A 19,336-nucleotide genomic window follows, 5' to 3' on the forward strand; every position below is an offset into this window, starting at 1 on the left:
ATGACCTGGGTTCGAACCCCCAGGACCCACATGATAGAGGGAGAAAACCGAGTCTGGCAATTTGTCCACACACACACACACACACACACACATAAACACACACACACACACACATAAACACACACACATACACACACGTATAAACACACACACATATAAACACACACACACACACACACACACACACACACACCACTGTAAAAACATAGAAAGCAGAGCTCATAAAAGCAAAGGAACTTGTAAAAGCCACACAGCTATTAAGTAATGGGGAACAGGGTGGGCAAGAACCCAGGTCTTCCTGCAAGCTGCCCCTCCCTGCACTCAACTGTCTCCTCGAAGGCTGCCCTCTCCCTGAAAGTTGCCCATGTCTTGACTGGGTCCTGGTTCTCAATCATGGTTCTCAGCTGAGTACAACGGTATTCCTTAGTCCCAGCTACTCAGAAGACCAAGGCAGAATGGTTCCGTTCCCAGGAGTGCAAGACCAGTCTGGGCAACATAGCAAATGGCACTGTATTCAAAAAAACAAACATAGCAGAGAAAGTGGGAGTGCATGCCTTTGCTCTCAGTCCTGGGCAGGTTAAGACAGGAGACTTGCAAGTTCTGGACTTTCTGAGCTCCATGCAAGGTCAAGGCTAGCCTGGACCCCATGCAAGGTCAAGGCTAGCCTGGGCTTCAAATCAAGAGCTTGTCTCAGAAACACAGAAAACCCCAAATCATGTCTGAGTTAATGCAGGGGACTTCTGTGGTGCATGCATGCATGGGCACGAGCCCATGAGTGTGCACACAAACACATACATGTATGCAGACTTTAAAAAAAAAAGACTATTCCTAACAAGCAATTTGATTTGTTAAAACAATCATTCTACCTGTTTTCTTTTTTCTCACAGAGGCTGGCCTCAAACTCAGAGATCCGCCAGCCTTTGCCTTCTAAGAGCTGAGATTAAAGATATGCACAAGCATACCCGGCCCTTTTTGTTGTCTGGTTTTACAGAGTCAGATGCATCTCATAACTAGACAGGACTGAAGACGGTTGAAGCTTAAGGCAAAGCCCGGGCTAGTGGCACACGCCTTTAATCCCAGTGCTTCAGAGGCAGGAAGGTTCTGAGTTCAAGGTCAGCCTGCTCTACTCGAAAGTTCCAGGCCATCCAAGGCTAGGTAGTGAGACCTTATTTCAAAAAAGCAGCCACAAAAACCCTACAGGAAACTCAGGTCGAGTGCATGAGAACATGAATTGGAAAAAAACAAAAACAAAAACAAAAACAAAAAACCCTCAAGACTGTGAGACTCGTCTGAAGTTTATAGGTCGGGTCTGTGTGAGGGCGTTTTGCTTTCTCTAATTTATTCTTTTATCCTATTTATTATCCGTGTGTACGTGATGGGGGAAGGGCACCGGTGCCGTGACTCGTGAGTGGAGGTGGGACTGCAGTCGGTGCTCTCTTTCATACTTTTATGTAGGTTCTAGGAATTGAATTCAGGTCATCTATCTGCCTGGCATGACATGTGCCTTGACCCACTGAAAAATATCAAAAATGTTCTTTTTAATGTTTTACTTTATTATTCTCTGTGTGAGAGTGTTTTGCCTGCATGTCTGTGAACCATGTGCATGCAGTAATCAGACTACAGCTCTGGATCCCTTGGAACTACAAATGGCTGTGAGCCACCCGCCTGCACGCTGCTTGGTGGCAGCCAGGCCTCTGGATGTCTTCCATCCATGGCTAAATTCTTAAAAACATTGGTTACTGTCTACTGAATATTTATAATGTACTAAAAGCAGCCCTTTGCTTACAATATAACCTAATCATTACTTATAACAACAGTATGAAGTCAATAGAATCTACTTTCCCATTCTAGAGATGAGAAAACTGAGGTCCAATAGGAACGAAGGCTACAGAGTGAGTAGGAAGCAGAAGACATCATTATTTGCAAATCTTAAAAAGGAAGCAATTGAAAAAAATGGTAGCTTTAGACATAAAGCAAATATATTGATAGGATCAAGTGCAGAATACATATTTTATTTTATTTTTAAAGATTTATTTATTTATTTATTTATTTATTTATTTATTTATTATATATGAGTACATTGTAGCTGTCTTAGACACACCAGAAGATGGCCTCAATCTCATTGTGAGTCACCATGTGGTTGCTGGGATTTGAACTCAGGACCTCTGAAAGAGCAGTCAGTGCTCTTAATCACTGAGCCTTTAAAATTAAAATTTAAAATAGAATACTATTTTAAAATTGCTGTCTTTTTGTTATATCAATAGTAATGAATCACGAGTTATAATAAAGAGCTAGGGACAGTGGAGCACACTTGTAATCCTAGCACTGGGAAATGGTGGAAGAATCAAGAGTTCAGGGTTACCCTCTGCTACATAGTGGCTCTGAGGCTAGCCTACGCTACATGAGACTGTCTTACAAAGCAAACAAAAAGTAACCACCACAACAAAAGAAATTATAATACAATGCAAAGATAAAATCCTCTTTTCGACATCAACACAAACCATAGATTATGGAGAAATAATTTAGCAAAGTTCACACTGGACCTACGAGAAGGAAATAAGAGTATTTTATAAAGGGGCATGATATAATGAAAGCCTGAATAAATGAAAAACATGCTCTGTCCCTGGAGGGAAGAATGGAGAATATAAAGATGTCAGTTCTTCTCAAAGTTATGCAATTCTTTAATCCATCTCCAATAAAAATCTGAAAAAGGACTCTAGGGATCTGAACAAGATGACTCAGAATTCATCTGTAGGAATAATAAGTGGCATGAAAAGACTGAAAAGCCAGACATTATTTATAGACAGGCACAGATGAAGAAGGGTTTAAATATCCTGGAAGTGTCCATGTTAAATTCATGTTGGTGCTGGAGCTGGGACCCATAAGGGACTTGACCTCAATCTGTAACATTACTCGAAATCTGAGGCAACCATGTTACAATGTCCACATTGGGTAACAGTGACAAGTATGGGACGTAGTTTTTCTTTTCTTTTGTTCCAATAAGAACACCAAGAGAGACGAGGAGACGGAGTCCAGGATGTTTTGAATTATTAGTAATCCCCAGAGCGGCTGAGTTGAGTGCACACACCTATAATCCCAGGTAGGTGGTTTGTGAGTTTGAGACCAGCTAGACCTTGTCTCAGAGAGATAGTTCATCGGTGAAGGGCACTGGCTGCTCTTGCAGAGGACCCAGATTCAATTTTCTAGCCTCCACAGGGCAGCTCACAGCCATCTGTAACTCCCTCCAGTCTCAGAAAGCCCCACATTTCTGGCCTCTGAGAGTGCCAGGCACACACATGGTGCACAGACAGGCATGCATGCGAAGCACCCATCCACATAAAAAAGGAATACGTTTTCAAAAATTAAAATAAAAATAAACCAATTGGGGCTGGCGAGAGGACTTGGCAGTTAATAGCACTTGTGGTTCTTATGCGGGTCTGGAGTTCAGCTCCCAGCACTTTTTTTTTTTTTTTTTTTGGATCTTTTTTTCGGAGCTGGGGACCGAACCCAGGGCCTTGCGCTTCCTAGGTAAGGGCTCTACCACTGAGCTAAATCCCCAGCCCCTCCCAGCACTTTTATTAGGCAGCTCCTACCCGCCTGTAATTGAAGGTTCAGTGTCATCTTCTGGCCTCCAAGGGCACCTATACACATAGGCAGGCACACACACACACACACACACACACACACACACACACACACAAGTAAAAGTAAAAGAAACCTTTAAGAGCAAATCAATAGCAACCCCGAATCTTCCTCTAATTCCCAATTTCATGTAATTCCTTAGCTTATGTAAAGGAAAGAGGCCACTTCGCTTTTACAACATTTTAATTTTTGAGACTGGGTCTTATTTATCCCAGGCTGACCTTAAACTCATCGTATAAAATATGACCTTGAACTTCAGATCCTTCTGCCACCTCCTAGTGTTGGGGTTGTCAGTGTGTGTCACCACACCTTTCTGTGGCACTGGAGCCTGGTGGCCAGGCCTTCCTGCACACTTAGGTAGCTTAACAAAGGCACCCACCATATCTACCAGTCCCTAATTTTACTGAATTTTAACTGATAAATTCAAAGCCAGAATTTTGCAAATCGAGCTTTAGAACGCATCAAGTGTTGGTGAGTAAATTCCACTTAAGATTGTTCTGGAAAATCCAAGTCTCTGAATCCAGAATGACATACGCTCGCTGCTGTAAGTTAGAAAGGAAGAAAAAAAAAATCAGGGACCAGTTTTGAATGGTTATTAAGTAGTATCTGCTCCTTAATGGCAAATTCATTTTCCTTTAATAACGCGTTATTGTGAAGTATAATGAAAACTAGAGTGGTGTGTGAAGCAAGCTGGCCTCTCTCTGCTTTGGTTGACGCTGTGCCAGTTTTGGGGATGGCGTTCACAGCGCTATCCATCTTCATAAGCTAGTCTTTGGGAGACTTTTTTAAACAGCAGGAAGGAGCAGAGGCTGACAGCTTCATTAGTCATGAGTAGGTAATCCTGGACCATTTCTCTACAGAACTATTAACACGTTCCAAAGCTCCTCTAACACGATGGCATCCCAAGAAAGAGGCAGAGATCTGTGTTGAGATCTTGGACACCATCCAAGCCTGCAGAGTGTTTCCTTAGCTCTCCGCTATGCTTCTAGGGAATCTGGCCTGTAAGTCATATACGAAGACCTAGAAACTCTTGCCCATCATTCTAACCCAATGTGTGTGTGGGGGGATAATCAGCATGACATCCACCAGATAGGAAGTTTAAGTTATATTACTTGACAAATGGACTTGTTAGTGCCAAACTCATTTTTATTAGAAAATGCTAGCTAGAAAGCAGGGATTTCTAGAGGGCGTCTTCAGGAATGCAGGAAGAGCCCACTAAATACATTAGAATTTGCCAGGTTCCTGAGAATTCTTGTTACCAGGTAGGCTAAGTGAGCTAGAGTGTCCCTGGTGCCCGTGCATTTCTCTAGGACACTGCCTCTGTTTCTTGGTGAGTCATCTAGTAGGGTTTGAGGAAGGCCAGCAGGAAAGTGCTTTTTTTCTGCAGTTCAGTGGAATTTTCTATGTGTGCTAAAAACAATGATAATCATGTCTTTTTATGCTTCAATTGCTTCCTAGGGTAGCAACTGGGCTTAAGAATTGTGATGAGGGGCTGGGACATGGCTCAATGGGTAAGAGAGGACCCAAGAGCTGCTGGTTTAATTCCCTATTTACATATATATTAAAAATAATTCATTTCACTGGGGAGTATTGTGGCAAGGCACTAGGGGAGCATTCAGGAAGCACCAATGTTTATAAGTGACTCTTGGAGGATCCTCCCATCGACACCTCTCAAAACTCCAGTCTGAGCCAAGCTTGGGTCCCTCGAGAGCTGCCCCAGATCCATCTTCTCGACCCTGTCAACCATCCTTACCGCATCCTTTCCAAAGTCCACTCATGCTCTTTCAATTCTTCACTCCTCCGCGGCTCCTGGGGAAGCAAGGAAGGATGATACCGGAAGAAGGCGACTATGCCAGACAAGCAGGGAGAAGGATCCATGGAAGAGAAGGTTCAGGGAGACCAGAGGACCAGGGGGTTGGGGGCGGGGGGAGTGTGATAGACAGCGCCATGTTGATCTTATTTTCAGTATCATATCACGTAGTCCGTTTACTGTCGGAACTGACCTCCCTACCCGCCACCCTGACTCATGAAACAGGGTGAATGAAGTGCTTTTGCTTTAGATGGCATAAATGAATGTTGTTTTTAATGATCTTGACAGTACTTAGAATTTGTAGCAGTAATGATTGCACACTTTTCCTGTGTTTTTGACTTTGAAAGCAAGGCGAAGAACAATTAAGGAAGAGTCCCAGTGTCCACATCGGGCCTCTACATACAGATGCACACACCTATGCGTACATTACAGAGCAAATACACATTCACAAAGAAGGAGGGGCTGGAGGAGGAGGGAATGGAAGGGGGAGGAGGAGGAAGTAGAAGGGGGAGGAGGAGAAAGAGGAACAGGAGGAAAAGGGAGAGGAAGAGGGAGAGGAGGAGGAGACGGGGAGGAGGAGAGGTGGGAGGAGAGGAGGAGGAAGAGAAAATGGAAGGGGGAGGAGGAGGAGTCATTCTCGATCTGAACACAGTGGCTCATGACTGTTCCCAGCACTCAGGAGGTGGAAGCATGTTGAGTTTGAGGCAGCCAGAGTTACAGAGCCAGTTCCAGCCTTTGTGGGCCACAATGTGAGATGCGGCCTCAAAAAAAAAAAAAAAAAAAAAAAAAAAATCCCATCATTCAAGACCTGGGTGGGCCAAGAACCATTTCTGCTTTTACCGCAGGCACGGACTCAGCTTTAAGGAATGCACCAGAGGCCCAGAAATGCCCTGTGACCCTCTACTCGGTAGCATAGATAGGTGAGGTCAGACAACAGACTGGCTTAGACTACTGCTGACTGAGAATCAGGTTTCTCGTCCATATTGGAGGGGGGGGGGCACAGAATTAACATAGGATCGTTGGGAAATGTATTTGCTTTAGAGTTTTTAACGTTCAAAGGGTTAATTAGAAATGCCCCCCCCCCCCCCCCCCCCAGTTTAGGGGTTCTATCTTATCCACCAACACACATAGGCTGAAAGAAGCCTTCCTTTTCTCAAGTCAAACTGCTATTCTTCTGGACATGACCAGAAGAGCAAGCTCATGAGTGATCTAGTTAGGGCTGGGGTGCCGCTCAGTGACAGACTTCTCTGGCATGAGTGACGCTGATGTGCACTACGTTTCAGCCCTTAGTGATCTGTTAGGCTTGGGTTCTCTGTGAGAACAGCCAGTGCTCTTAACTGCTCAGTGTCTTTAGTCCCTAAGGCTGAGTTTTACTTGACACAGTTGAATTAGGCCAACTTGAAGCCAAGAAAAAGCTTATGCAACACCTCCACCCCCTCCCACCCCGTGTATGTGTCTGTCTGTCTTTCTGTATCTGTCTGTCTCTCTCACACTGGAAAAACAAGCCATTTTAATAGAACAGAAGCATTTCTAGAAAATCTGGTTAGTAACAAGTCACTTGGAGTCTTATCATGGGCTCTCCACTTATTCCAAGAGAATACATGCTGTTTGCCTCTGAAGAATGTAAAAATATGAATCCTCAAGGAAGTGTAGGGGGTCATGACCTCTTGTTTTTCAGAGAAGAGGGTCAAAGTGGAGAGAGACCAAGGTGGGATTGAAGATCCAGCTCTTTGGAGACAGTAGCATGATTTGGCGTGGCCCAGAGTCTCACACATTACAGACAAATGCTCTAACACCAAGTTACAGTCCCAGCTCTGACCAGTAATCACATGGGATCATGTGAGCAGACCATAAGGAAAGTAAGAGCTGGTTAATCAGTGGTGTTGCTACAACAGTTATGACCTAGGACACTGCTGGCAGCTGAACCTTTAACCCAGAGCCCGAGAGGGACTCACTCTGTCCAGCGTAGGAGGCTCCCTGAGTGCCTCTCTCCACCTGTACACCCTCAAGGTCCTGCTTAGGACCACGCAGATGTACCCTGCAGCAGGAGGCTGGTCTAGTGACAAGTGTGGACAGGTGTAGCTTCTGGTGTGTCTAATCACCTAGAACCAGTATGACTGAGATGTAGGGTTGGTGTGAAATTCATGTAAACAATGTTATATGTAGCTTAGATACAAATTTACAGGAAATCAAAAGGAAAACAGACACGTCAATGGTCTGGACATTTGGGAACCCCAAGCATCCTCCTTATTCTAGCTCTAAGAACGTTCTTGATAAATTCGGGAGGGCTGAGTGACTGTACACATGGGTACCCATGATGAGCCATGGCTGGTGTTGACACTCACCTAATCTTGGAGTTCCTTCCAGTGGCCTCTAAGGGCCCTCTCACTCTAGGGGAGACTTTCTCTGATATTCTAGAACACTGAGGAGCAAATGGAGCTTGACAGACACCAGCAAAAGAACACAGCCAAGATCAACTTTAGGGCTTCCAGAAGTGGTGGGGCTGCTCCCTCTGACAGACATTTCTTTCTCTCCTCAACACCACAACAGAAAAGGACTGGGAATGGAGTGTGGGTCTTCATACACCCAGCTGACCAGCCTTTCTACGGGTTATACTACGGGTTATACTTCCTGGTCTACAAATGCATTTCAGACCACTTCTTATCCCTCCCTGCCCCTGTGCCTGAGTCTTAGATCCTCAGGTAGGAAAGGAGCAGGCAGTGCACACATGTGTGCCAAATGCCTGCGGCTGGGCTCCCTCCTGGCTTGGGAGTGACTGTCTACTGACTGGACTGAGCAGAAGGGGCTGGGAAAGAAGTTTCCTTCTCATCTTCGGTGATTCTCGAAAGCCTTGCAATTGCTCACATGAAGTAGTAGCTAAGCTAGAAATGTTTTTGCTGGCAGGAGGACACATTTGACATCTATATACATGCATGTCTACTTTTTGGCAGGCCGTGGAAACACAGTGGCCTTTCACACATCTCTGTGTACTAGATTTAACAGCGCCTCGTGGTCCAGCCCAGTGCTTGTCTCTAATATGGAGTTTTAACGGACAATTCCACATGGCGATTGATCACCCTGACTGCAGCCAGAGTATTCCAGTAAAGAAGAGTAAGTGACAGGAATCACTAGTGGTTATGAGCAACCTCCAAGACTCCAGGAGGGGCGTCATAAGTGGTCACCTAACCTGCAAATATCTACCAACAACGAGAAGTAAGGTTTCACCTGTGGTAGAGTAGGGACGTTGCCTCTTCCCACTGGGTTCCCTCTCTAGCATCACCCCTTAGGGAACAGGGGGTGATGGAGAGGCTAGGAAGCCTTCAGGGAAGCCAGTAGGAATAGAATTGGAGATTTGTTGATTTGAGATCTACAGGGCCTTCATGTGTGATCCACACTGACCTCCATTCAGACTCAAGAAGTTGCTAGTCTTTGAGGGCAGAAATGGTCTCAGCAGCACACATGCTCGGTGCGTCCTCAGGGGCTTCATGGGTCCTATTATAAGAAGTTCAGGGTGTCCCACAAAGCTTGAGTCTGGAAATGAGCAGAGAAGAGAATGGAGAAGAGGCGAGAGCCAAATGTTCCTCAGTTGGTTATCAGCTGAATGAAACGATGAGTGGATTTCTTAGCTCTCATTGATGTCTCGTCAGGATGGAAATTATCTTCAGAAAAATATCCACTATTTTCATGCATAAAATTATTGTTTTTAGTTTTTATTAGCATGTATTAATTGTAATAGAACGGACTTCATTATGACATTCTGATGCACGTACAGTTTGCTTTGCTCACACCCTTCTTTTCTCCTCCTCTTGTTCACTTCCTTACCTGCCCCCCTCTGCTTTTGTGCCCTTTCCTCCTTCTGTTTTTAATGAAAATTCTTTATATGAGGAAAAAAAGTGATATTTGTCTTTCTGAGTCTGGCCTAGTTCACCTAACAGGTGACTATATACAACCGTCACACACCGCACAGTGGTACTTCTAAAATGGCAGTTGGAGCAAAACGGAAGTGAGTAGAATTCTTGTGTTTGTGGAGCACGCAGCTGGCGTGATCCATAGATTGTGAAGGACTGTTCTTAGGCAGGCCGGGTTGCCTTCTCACGTGTCCAGTCAGTCTCAGTATGTCTGATACACCTCCTCCCAATGAAACCTGGTGGTAGCAGAAAAATGGATACTCAAAGGAAGTGAATGTGACAAAAGGCACATGCCCAAGTTACTGCCCATAGAGGGAGGGTAGTTCCACTGAGCGATTATGCCACTCCAGCCAATATGATATCGTTTTCCTTACTACTGCGCTGCTCTTTTTTTTATTTGCACGGCATTTAAAGACATGCCTAGATTGCTTGCTTTTCTCTCCGTGAAAATTATATTATGAAATTTTTGTCATAGGAAGAAATGATGAAAACAAAAATCAGACAGTGCAGCCCTAAGTATGTCAATTTCCAGTATGTCCGTGGTACGTGCCGCATTTTTAAAACAGTGTAATCTGTTTCGATTTCATTTTCAGTCTAAATACTATCCACTGGCTGGCCGTGGTGACACACAGCTGTAGTCTCTGGTATCTAGGGGGCTGAGACAGGAGGCCCATGGGAGCCCAGGAGTTTTTGGGCAAGCTGGGTAGTGCTCTCCTTCAGAGAAATAAAGGAGACAATTTTGGGCATGCTTGATTTCCTACTCTCGAATTGCTACTTTGATGTCTTTTTCTTAGCTCTCTCTCTCTCGCTATATAAAGTTCGAGACCCCTGTATTCAAGATACACTTTTTTTAAATATTCTTTTTTTTAAAGATTTATTTATTTTGTGTATGTGAATACACTGTCCGTGTCTTCAGACACATCAGAAGAGGACATCAGATCTCACTTCAGATGGTTGTGAGCCACCATGTGGTTACTGGGATTTGAACTCAGGACCTCAGGAAGAGCAGTCAGTGCTCTTAACCACTGAGCCATCTCTCCAGCCCCAAGATACACTTTTGATCATGGTTGAGCTGAGTTCTATTCACTCGGTCTCATAAAAATTATTACCTTTGTTGTTTCAAGATATTGTCTCCCTCTGTAGCCCAAACGGACCTTGAACTCTTGACTCTTGAGTACTGGGTTTGAAGGTGTTCACTGCCACACCCAGCTATTATTATTTTATTATTATTATTATTATTATTATTATTATTATTATTATTACTGTAACTCATGGTGCGGGGGTTTGAACATGAATCTTACACAGTGGGCCAGTGCTCTACCACTGAGCTATACTTGGGGCTTTTAGAAAAGACGATTGCATATTCAAAATGCACATGGTAGTTTATGGTTGTGGAATAATTTTAGGCAGAGCAAAGCTTGGTGTAGAAGGTCAGTGCTGTTCCTTCCCAAAACTCCCAGTGCAACTGTTCAGTTAGTGTCTTCTCTTGGTCCCATCCTCCAACTAGTCCCTTGATATTAAGTGTAGTTTTGGTGCAAGATGCCTGTTGACTTCTGTCTCTGACCCCCTTCTGCCCTGGGCAAGTTTACCAAGTCTCCAAGTGTCCTTTCTCTATGTGTCTCCTGGGGCGAGGTGTGTGTGAGATACTGTCTTACACACTGATACCATTGGGGACTTAGAACTGCACCCGACTCGCACACCCATTAGGCACCAGTTTGATTAGAAAATGCACACACTACAGTTTCTTTGCAGTCATTTCATGTGCTTGAGTCCCCCTCCTCCCAGAGCTGTAAACTCAAGATGGGAGACTAATGGAAAACTTCTTTCTTGGCTCATCAGTCCTCAGAAATGTGTGGGCGTGAGCGCCATCTAGCTGTGCTCTGGGTAGTTCTATAAACACCAGGCGAAAAGGCGGAACAGGCTCAGGGAAAATGTCCTTTGATCTGTCAGGCGAAGCCTGTGGCCCTGTGGCAGGAGAGAAACTCAGGAGTGTGTCTGAAGACACTGACTGAAAGCCAGACCTCCATAGGAAGAGATGGGTGTCTTCAAAAATATAAAAGGATGGAAGTCTGCAGGCAGGCGGACAGTTTAAGATCGGGACACAGCTGCGGGGAGCACAAGGCAAACACTTGTGCCTTGTGAAGCAGCAGGCAGGTGATTCTGAAAGGGTGATCATTAAGGAAGGCTCCGGAGAATGTGGAAGAAAGCTGGAGAGAAGGATGACTCTCCGGGATGCTGCAGATCACCAGCTACCTATTAACAAAAGAGTGGCTGGAACAAAACCCAGAACAAGGTGATCAAAAAACCAAAAGGGAGAAGAGACAGAAACCGAAAGGAAGGCTAGTTTGGTGGAGGTGGCGGTGAGTGTCTGCCTCTGTCTCTGACAGTCTCTCTCTCCACTCAGCCAGGGGTAGGATGGAGAAGCTTGGCTGAACAGAGAGGCTCACAGGAGGGGAGGAGTCAAACTGCAGAGACAAAGTCACCAGGACCCTTTGGAGTTGGCTGTCGGAGGAGACTGTGTCTGTATGGATGCTGGATTCGTGTCTCATGTTGCTACCACCCACACAGGCAAAAACAAGGCTCCACTTTCTCCTCTGCCTGTGGAAATCTTCCTGGGAGCTCAGCAAGTCTAATAGCTCGGCAGCTTCCCTTTCATCAGAAGCCTTTGCTCGATGCTAGAAATCAGTCCTGGGAGTGGGGTGTGGTTGCCAAGGCAGATGGTGTTTATGGTTCATACCCAGTCTGTCTTGCTGTCACAGTCCAGATGAATACAATGTAACCAGAGTCCACAGACAACATTGTTCCAAACCGGGATCCCCCTCTTGATTTCTCCATCAACCGGCTAATGCAATGCTTAAATTTCCAGAGGATGTGCGCCTCAAAAACCTCCAATGACACAGAGAAGAGCAGGGGACTTTAAACATCTTGCAAATAGTAGGTGCTTAATAAATACCGCTCCTTTTGAAAAGAGGAATTTTCCTCTTGTCTCTTTTCATTAGTAGCTCTGTAAAACCTTTGCTCAGGGCTGGAGAGATGGCTCAGTGGTTAAGAATGCTTGTTGCTCTTCCAAAGGACACCAATTACTTTCCAGAACCCACATTAGGTGTCTTACAACTGTCTCTAACTCCAGCTCCAGGAGATTCAATGTCCCTTTCTGGTCTCCACAGGAACAACTCCCATCCCATCCCATGCCCAGACACAAGAAAAAAAAAAGAAAGAAAGAAAGAAAGAAAGAAAGAAAGAAAGAAAGAAAGAAAGAAAGGAAGGAAGGAAGGAAGGAAGAAAGGAAGAAAGGAAGAAAGGAAGAAAGAAAAAATAACCTCTGCTGTTTCTGTTTTCTTGCTTTGGTGCAGAGCATGGAGCTGTTGTGGCATGTGCCAAGCATGTGTTCTAGCACTGAGCTGCACCCCGGCCCAAGCAGAAAACGCAGGAGAACTCTCCACGTCTTGAGTTTCACAAGATCACAAAAAACCTTCAGATCTAACTTAGGGCCAAACCATGTTAATTCTTCCTCCCACCTCCTTCCCTTCTCCCTCCCTTCTTTCTCTTTCTTCCTGCACTCCACTAACTGAGCTGCATCTCCAGCTTCTAATTCCTATTTCTTGAGTTTCTGCGGTGTGTCAATCACGTGCTACTCTAATCATGCTAACACAGCTTCAGACTGCTTCAGTGCAGGGAGAGGCGTCCCTTAACACGCTTGATGGCTAGGAACCGACTCCTGAAAGTTATCCTTGGTCTCTTTTTTTTTATTTTTATTTTTATTTTTATTAACTTGAGTATTTCTTATATACATTTCAAGTGTTATTCCCTTTCCCGGTATCCGGGCAAACATCCCCCTCCCCCCTCCCCTTTCTTATGGGTGTTCCCCTCCCAAGCCTCCCCCCATTGCCGCCCTCCCCCCACCAGTCTAGTTCACTGGGGGTTCAGTCTTAGCAGGACCCAGGGCTTCCCCTTCCACTGGTGCTCTTACTAGGATATTCATTGCTACCTATGAGGTCAGAGTCCAGGGTCAGTCCATGTATAGTCTTTAGGTAGTGGCTTAGTCCCTGGAAGCTCTGGTTGCTTGGCATTGTTGTACATATGGAGTCTCGAGCCCCTTCAAGCTCTTCCAGTTCTTTCTCTGATTCCTTCAACGGGGGTCCTATTCTCAGTTCAGTGGTTTGCTGCTGGCATTCGCCTCTGTATTTGCTGTATTCTGGCTGTGTCTCTTAGGAGCGATCTACATCCGGCTCCTGTCGGTCTGCACTTCTTTGCTTCATCCATCTTGTCTAATTGGGTGGCTATGTATGTATGGGCCACATGTGGGGCAGACTCTGAATGGGTGTTCCTTCAGTCTCTGTTTTAATCTTTGCCGCTCTCTTCCCTGCCAAGGGTATTCTTGTTCCCCTTTTAAAGAAGGAGTGAAGCATTCACATTTTGATCATCCGTCTTGAGTTTCATTTGCTCTAGGCATCTAGGGTAATTCAAGCATTTGGGCTAATAGCCACTTATCAATGAGTGCATACCATGTATGTCTTTCTGTGATTGGGTTAGCTCACTCAGGATGATGTTTTCCAGTTCCAACCATTTGCCTACGAATTTCATAAAGTCGTTGTTTTTGATAGCTGAGTAATATTCCATTGTGTAGATGTACCACATTTTCTGTATCCATTCCTCTGTTGAAGGGCATCTGGGTTCTTTCCAGCTTCTGGCTATTATAAATAAGGCTGCAATGAACATAGTGGAGCACGTGTCTTTTTTATATGTTGGGGCATCTTTTGGGTATATGCCCAAGAGAGGTATAGCTGGATCCTCAGGCAGTTCAATGTCCAATTTTCTGAGGAACCTCCAGACTGGTTTCCAGAATGGTTGTACCAGTTTGCAATCCCACCAACAATGGAGGAGTGTTCCTCTTCCTCCACATCCTCGCCAGCATCTGTTGTCCCCTGAGTTTTTGATCTTAGCCATTCTCACTGGTGTGAGGTGAAATCTCAGGGTTGTTTTGATTTGCATTTCCCTTATGACTAAAGATGTTGAACATTTCTTTAGGTGTTTCTCAGCCATTCGGCATTCCTCAGCTGTGAATTCTTTGTTTAGCTCTGAACCCCATTTTTTAATAGGGTTATTTGTTTCCCTGCGGTCTAACTTCTTGAGTTCTTTGTATATTTTGGATATAAGGCCTCTATCTGTTGTAGGATTGGTAAAGATCTTTTCCCAATCTGTTGGTTGCCGTTTTGTCCTAACCACCGTGTCCTTTGCCTTACAGAAGCTTTGTAGTTTTATGAGATCCCATTTGTCGATTCTTGATCTTAGAGCGTAAGCCATTGGTGTTTTGTTTAGGAAATTTTTTCCAGTGCCCATGTGTTCCAGATGCTTCCCTAGTTTTTCTTCTATTAGTTTGAGTGTGTCTGGTTTGATGTGGAGGTCCTTGATCCACTTGGACTTAAGCTTTGTACAGGGTGATAAGCATGGATCGATCTGCATTCTTCTACATGTTGACCTCCAGTTGAACCAGCACCATTTGCTGAAAATGCTATCTTTTTTCCATTTGATGGTTTTGGCTCCTTTGTCAAAAATCAAGTGACCATAGGTGTGTGGGTTCATTTCTGGGTCTTCAATTCTATTCCATTGGTCTATCTGTCTGTCTCTGTACCAATACCATGCAGTTTTTATCACTATTGCTCTGTAATACTGCTTGAGTTCAGGGATAGTGATTCCCCCTGAAGTCCTTTTATTGTTGAGGATAGCTTTAGCTATCCTGGGTTTTTTGTTATTCCAGATGAATTTGCAAATTGTTCTGTCTAACTCTTTGAAGAATTGGATTGGTATTTTTTTTTTTTTTTTTTTTTTTTTACGTTGCTTACTGTTTTTATTGCTGTGACAAAACAACTGACAAAAACAGCTTACAGAAAGATGAGATTATCTGGGATTACAGTTTGAAGGGATAGTGGATCATGGCAAGGGAGCCATGGTAACAGGAGTGTTAGGGTGCTAGGTCTACTGTTGGGAGACAAAGCAAGAATTATTGCTGCTCAGCCTACTTTCTCCTGTTTGTTCAGATAAAGTTAATAGTATGGAAAATCCTTCACAGACACGCTCAAAGATCTGTCTACAAGGTCATTCTCACAGATCTGTCTCCAAAGTCATACAGATCTTATCAAGTTGACAATCAATATAAGTTTACCCATCACGAATCTACCCTTGTCAATGTGATTCCAGACATACCACTTTTTTTTTTTTTTTTCTTTTTTTTTTTTTTATTAACTTGAGTATTTCTTATATACATTTCGAGTGTTATTCCCTTTCCCGGTTTCCGGGCAAACATCCCCCTCCCCCCTCCCCTTCCTTATGGGTGTTCCCCTCCCAACCCTCCCCCCATTGCCGCCCTCCCCCCATAGACTAGTTCACCGTGGGTTCAGTCTTAGCAGGACCCAGGGCTTCCCCTTCCACTGGTGCTCTTACTAGGATATTCATTGCTACCTATGGGGTCAGAGTCCAGGGTCAGTCCATGTATAGTCTTTAGGTAGTGGCTTAGTCCCTGGAAGCTCTGGTTGCTTGGCATTGTTGTACTTTTGGGGTCTCGAGCCCCTTCAAGCTCTTCCAGTTCTTTCTCTGATTCCTTCAATAGGGGACCTATTCTCAGTTCAGTGGTTTGCTGCTGGCATTCGCCTCTATGTTTGCTGTATTCTGGCTGTGTCTCTCAGGAGCGATCTACATCCGGCTCCTGTTGGTCTGCACTTCTTTGCTTCATCCATCTTGTCTAATTGGGTGGCTGTATATGTATGGGCCACATGTGGGGCAGGCTCTGAATGGGTGTTCCTTCAGTCTCTGTTTTAATCTTTGCCTCTCCCTTCCCTGCCAAGGGTATTCTTTTTCCTCATTTAAAGAAGGAGTGAAGCATTCACATTTTGATCATCCGTCTTGAGTTTCGTTTGTTCTAGGGATCTAGGGTAATTCAAGCATTTGGGCTAATAGCCACTTATCAATGAGTGCATACCATGTATGTCTTTCTGTGATTGGGTTAGCTCACTCAGGATGATATTTTCCAGTTCCAACCATTTGCCTACGAATTTCATAAACTCGTTGTTTTTGATAGCTGAGTAATATTCCATTGTGTAGATGTACCACATTTTCTGTATCCATTCCTCTGTTGAAGGGCATCTGGGTTCTTTCCAGCTTCTGGCTATTATAAATAAGGCTGCGATGAACATAGTGGAGCACGTGTCTCTTTTATATGTTGAGGCATCTTTTGGGTATATGCCCAAGAGAGGTATAGCTGGATCCTCAGGCAGTTCAATGTCCAATTTTCTGAGGAACCTCCAGACTGATTTCCAGAATGGTTTTACCAGTCTGCAATCCCACCAACAATGGAGGAGTGTTCCTCTTTCTCCACATCCTCGCCAGCATCTGCTGTCACCTGAGTTTTTGATCTTAGCCAATCGCACTGGTGTGAGGTGAAATCTCAGGGTTGTTTTGATTTGCATTTCCCTTATGACTAAAGATGTTGAACATTTCTTTAGGTGTTTCTCAGCCATTCGGCATTCCTCAGCTGTGAATTCTTTGTTTAGCTCTGAACCCCATTTTTTAATAGGGTTATTTGTTTCCCTGCGGTCTAACTTCTTGAGTTCTTTGTATATTTTGGAAATAAGGCCTCTATCTGTTGTAGGATTGGTAAAGATCTTTTCCCAATCTGTTGGTTGCCGTTTTGTCCTAACCACAGTGTCCTTTGCCTTACAGAAGCTTTGCAGTTTTATGAGATCCCATTTGTCGATTCTTGATCTTAGAGCATAAGCCATTGGTGTTTTGTTCAGGAAATTTTTTCCAGTGCCCATGTGTTCCAGATGCTTCCCTAGTTTTTCTTCTATTAGTTTGAGTGTGTCTGGTTTGATGTGGAGGTCCTTGATCCACTTGGACTTAAGCTTTGTACAGGGTGATAAGGATGGATCGATCTGCATTCTTCTACATGTTGCCCTCCAGTTGAACCAGCACCATTTGCTGAAAATACTATCTTTTTTCCATTGGATGGTTTTGGCTCCTTTGTCAAAAATCAAGTGACCATAGGTGTGTGGGTTCATTTCTGGGTCTTCAATTCTATTCCATTGGTCTATCTGTCTGTCTCTGTACCAATACCATGCAGTTTTTATCACTATTGCTCTGTAATACTGCTTGAGTTCAGGGATAGTGATTCCCCCTGAAGTCCTTTTATTGTTGAGGATAGCTTTAGCTATCCTGGGTTTTTTGTTATTCCAGATGAATTTGCAAATTGTTCTGTCTAACTCTTTGAAGAATTAGATTGGTATTTTGATGGGGATTGCATTGAATCTGTAGATTGCTTTTGGTAAAATGGCCATTTTTACTATATTAATCCTGCCAATCCATGAGCATGGGAGATCTTCCCATCTTCTGAGGTCTTCTTCAATTTCCTTCTTCAGTGTCTTGTAGTTCTTATTGTACAGATCTTTTACTTGCTTGGTTAAAGTCACACCGAGGTACTTTATATTATTTGGGTCTATTATGAAGGGTGTCGTTTCCCTAATTTCTTTCTCGGCTTGTTTCTCTTTTGTGTAGAGGAAGGCTACTGATTTATTTGAGTTAATTTTATACCCAGCCACTTTGCTGAAGTTGTTTATCAGCTTTAGTAGTTCTCTGGTGGAACTTTTGGGATCACTTAAATACACTATCATATCATCTGCAAACAGTGATATTTTGACTTCTTCTTTTCCGATCTGTATCCCCTTGACCTCCTTCTGTTGTCTGATTGCTCTGGCTAGAACTTCAAGAACTATATTGAATAAGTAGGGAGAGAGTGGGCAGCCTTGTCTAGTCCCTGATTTTAGTGGGATTGCTTCGAGTTTCTCTCCATTTAGTTTAATGTTAGCAACTGGTTTGCTGTATATGGCTTTTACTATGTTCAGGTATGGGCCTTGAATTCCTATTCTCTCCAGGACTTTTATCATGAAGGGGTGTTGAATTTTGTCAAATGCTTTCTCAGCGTCTAATGAAATGATCATGTGGTTTTGTTCTTTCAGTTTGTTTATATAATGGATCACGTTGATGGTTTTCCGTATATTAAACCATCCCTGCATGCCTGGGATGAAGCCTACTTGGTCATGGTGGATGATTGTTTTGATGTGCTCTTGGATTCGGTTTGCCAGAATTTTGTTGAGTATTTTTGCATCGATATTCATAAGGGAAATTGGTCTGAAGTTCTCTTTCTTTGTTGTATCTTTGTGTGGTTTAGGTATAAGAGTAATTGTGGCTTCGTAGAAGGTATTCGGTAGTGATCCATCTGTTTCAATTTTGTGGAATAGTTTGGATAATATTGGTATGAGGTCTTCTATGAAGGTTTGGTAGAATTCTGCACTAAACCCGTCTGGACCTGGGCTCTTTTTGGTTGGGAGACCTTTAATGACTGCTTCTATTTCCTTAGGAGTTATGGGGTTGTTTAACTGGTTTATCTGTTCCTGATTTAACTTCGGTACCTGGTATCTGTCTAGGAAATTATCCATTTCCTGAAGATTTTCAAGTTTTGTTGAATATAGGTTTTTATAGTAAGATCTGATGATTTTTTGAATTTCCTCTGAATCTGTTGTTATGTCTCCCTTTTCATTTCTGATTTTGTTAATTTGGACGCACTCTCTGTGTCCTCTCGTTAGTCTGGCTAAGGGTTTATCTATCTTGTTGATTTTCTCAAAGAACCAACTTTTGGTTCTGTTGATTCTTTCTATGGTCCTTTTTGTTTCTACTTGGTTGATTTCCGCTCTGAGTTTGATTATTTCCTGCCTTCTACTCCTCCTGGGTGTATGTGCTTCTTTTTGTTCTAGAGCTTTTAGGTGTGCTGTCAAGCTGCTGACATATGCTCTTTCCTGTTTCTTTCTGCAGGCACTCAGTGCTATGAGTTTTCCTCTTAGCACAGCTTTCATTGTGTCCCATAAATTTGGGTATGTTGTACCTTCATTTTCATTAAATTCTAAAAAGTTTTTAATTTCTTTCTTTA

Source organism: Rattus norvegicus, chromosome 14, assembly GCF_036323735.1.
Source record: "Rattus norvegicus strain BN/NHsdMcwi chromosome 14, GRCr8, whole genome shotgun sequence".
NCBI lineage: Eukaryota > Metazoa > Chordata > Mammalia > Rodentia > Muridae > Rattus > Rattus norvegicus.